The sequence below is a fragment of the Mytilus edulis genome, chromosome 10 (genome assembly GCF_963676685.1).
Source record: "Mytilus edulis chromosome 10, xbMytEdul2.2, whole genome shotgun sequence".
Taxonomy (NCBI): domain Eukaryota; kingdom Metazoa; phylum Mollusca; class Bivalvia; order Mytilida; family Mytilidae; genus Mytilus; species Mytilus edulis.
The window spans coordinates 44,318,854-44,322,550 of NC_092353.1; positions in this window are offsets into that span (position 1 = coordinate 44,318,854).

Here is a 3,697-nt window from a genome sequence, read left to right on the forward strand (position 1 = left end):
TCAGCCCTTCTGTGTTGACATGAATTATCGTTGATATGGCCGAAATGGTAAATTAACTGTTTACAACACTTTTTAAAATACTAAGGCTTTTCTACCCCAGGAATAGATTACTTTAACTATATTTGGCAAACATTTTAGGACAATTTGGTCCTCAATGCCCTTCAACTTCGTACTTTTTTTGGCCTTTTTTTTATTATTCGAGCATCACTGATGTGTCTTTTGTAGACGAAACGAGCGTCATACGCAAATACAAAATTTTAATCCTTTTATCTAGGATGAGTTTATTATGAACTAGATGAACTACACATGTATACTCTGTTATACTATTTGAAAAGTACATCAATTACTGATTATTTAGCGGGTATTATAAGACATAACAAAATTGTGCAAAGATTTGTTTTTATTGTTGACCATAATTTTACGCTTAAAAATTGTATATACATGACAGATATATTTATTAAGATCTTTCCTCTACGCAAGGAAAGACCTTATTGTTTTTCTAATGTTTTTTTTCTTGTTTTTTTTCTTCAAGCAATTTTTTGGCACGCCCTACTACCGCTTCTATTGGAGTTATCAATACCAAATTCAAACCATCGATAGAAATCATCATGAACTTTTACCAGATGAACTTTTGTAGGATTTCATTATCCCCTTTAGAAGTTATCTCCCTTTAATTGATTTTTTTCAACATGGCCTCCCCTCGTTGTTTTTAAAGATATCATGAATTTCTTTGGACAAAAGGTATATCTCATCATGATGTATTACCATATGAGGCTGAAAATGATTTCATCGTCTCCTATGAGTAATATCCTCTTTAAACAATTTCCTTCCTTTGCATTTCTCTCAAAAAGTATTAGAGATAGAATCGATTTGAAAACGGCAAAATGTACAGGAACAGATGACAATGTTAATGAACATATACAATCATTTTGTTATTAACCTTTATAAGGAGTTATTCCCCTTGAAAAATTGTATTTCGAGAACCGAAAGTCGTAGAGACTTGGGGCCTACATCAGTAATCTTACGTTCAAGTGACCTTCAATTTGCAACCAAGGTCAAAGGTCACTGAGTGCAAAACAAACGCTGCAATTTCAAGCTTAGATATTAAGAAAACGATAGAGTTTGCTGCATACATACTGCGTATGAAATGTTGTTCTTGACGAGTTGTACATTTTATACATTAAGCTAAAAAATGTCCGACCGTCTGTTCAGAAGTTACGTCCACGTAACTCTTAAAACTATAGTAACATGTGTATATCTTTTATAAGGTAACATATATCAACCTACTATAAACTGTAAAGATGATCAGTAATTCAAGACCTTCAACTTGAGGTCAATGTCGGATCTTGATGAAATTTAACCTTGACCTTCTAAGTGAACTATGACCTTGACCTTGTGATATTTGAAAGGTCAAGTGGTCCTCAGTTGAATGGTGGTAGTCTTATGTCTCTACGACTTCCGGTTCTCATGTTTGGTATTGCATCATATATTTGATGATTCATAGTGACCTTGATGAACTTCGGACTTTTTTTACAATGTTGTCCTTTAACTGCAGATCATTTATCATTTAACAGATGTGAGATATCTATTGTCGTTTTAGAGATAATGCAGTTTGAAATTTTGCGAGCGGACGCATGTATTTCTGATTCACTTACAGCTAACTACCTAAATTTTCAGAAATTGAAGAGTTTAAAATAGCTATATGTTTGACGAATTACCAAAAACTTTCAATGAAATTTAAAAAAAAAAAAAGTCATTTTTTTACATTGACTCAGTTCTATTTATATACTTGATATTGCATCATTTTTGGCACTTTGCCAAATGCGGTCATTATGTATATCGAATTAAACGTCCAAATGAGCTCTACTCAAAAATGAAAATTTTAAACTCCTTTTTTATCCCAGTGGGCAGGGTGGGGTCATTAAGTGCAACAAATTCAATATTTTTCAGATGGTTAGGTTGTCGCAGATCAAATGAAAGTCCATAAAGAGTACATTTCAAATATCAAATTGACGTTCCAAAAAATGGGTTGGTTGAGGTCATTTAGTGCAAAACATAAATTTTCTTTTAAGATAAGGTTGTTGTATATCAAATGAAAGGTCATAACGTGTACATTTCAAATATCAAATTCCTGTCCTCCAAAACATAGTTTAAAGGGGTTAATAAGTGCAAAAATCTAACTTTCTAGAACATGGCGTTGTCGCATATCAAATGAAAGATCATCAAGTTTACATTACAAATATCGTACTAACAATCTCAAAAAGGTTAGCTGGATGGGGTCATTAAGTGTAAAAAGTGAAAGGATTCAGAAGGTAAGCTTTTCGTATTTCAAACGAAAGGTCGTAACGAGTACATTACGAAAACATCAGTTTTACAGGAAAGACATTTCAATTGTTTAACAAACAATTGAGATACTAGTTATTTTTCGTTTTTGTCTAACTTATACACTGTAAGGTTAATGTTTGGAATTTATTGCAAGAAATCAAGATCGTTTCATTGTGTAACCAATATAAAGGTCCTTTGTAGTGTATATCAGTTGAGGGTGATCACATTGTTTTAAATTATAGATCCTGATCCTTTTCAAAGTTGTAAAAGCAAAAGAAGATCGGGGCTAAATCAAGGAAAGTATATCCCTAAAGAAAAAAAGTAAAAATTTAGTGTTTTTTGTTTTTGATTTGATGTAATTTTTAAATCTTAATGAACAAAATAACAGTCTAATAGGAAGTACACCACTAATTCATGGTCCCATTGCTTTCTATGTTAAATTCCTCCGTTTCAAGCAGGCACACCTCTTTTATTTTAAGTTCAAATAAAGTGGCAATCATTGCATTTCAAAGCAACACTTTATGGTGTCTTGTACTGAAAAAATCAACATACCTTACATTGCATATAAGAAAGAACTGGTTCCCGGAACTTCAGATGTACCAAAACAGGTACTTCAGATCTGACAAACAGACAAAATGTACCCTCTTTTTAAAATTTGGTGCAGTTTTTTTACTATTCAAAATTAAAAGTCCAAAAGTGTTCTACAATGATCACCAGTCCTTCAGCTTTCATTTGATACCAAAAATACCTAAATATTCTACATATTTTGAAAGTTACACTCATGCGTAGGAACTATTTTGTGTTAAATATGTACTACTTTCTGGTATGTGCTTTCTGGCCGGGCCTGAATTAGTGGTGTTACACCTATAACAGAACCAAACTTGCTATATTGACTTGAGCATTACTTTATTTCATTCTATGATCTATTTCAAGCAATAAAAAACATATAAAGCCTTAGTCCAAATACTATTTTATTAATTTAAAGCTCAAATTGGACTGGTAGTAACATATGGGTTATTCAAAGAAAACTGCATATGTATATTACCATTGGCCAATATATTTTTTTTATTCTCAATATCATTGTTTTATTTATTAATTTCTATTAGGAAAGCTATGTGCTTACTAATAGTCATATTTTTATCAGAGGTTCTTCATTAAATAACAATACATTAGTCCAAACTTAAGACATAAATGAGAAATTATCCCCCCTTTTTTCTTGAAATTGAAAAAAGGCTTTTTTTTTGCATGAAATATAATTCTGTGGTAAAACATAGATTAATAAGAGCAATTTATATATCCCTCAGCTAGATAACTTACTAAACTGGTCCAAAATTACATGTACAGTGAGATTTAAGAATTCTTATATGAGTAT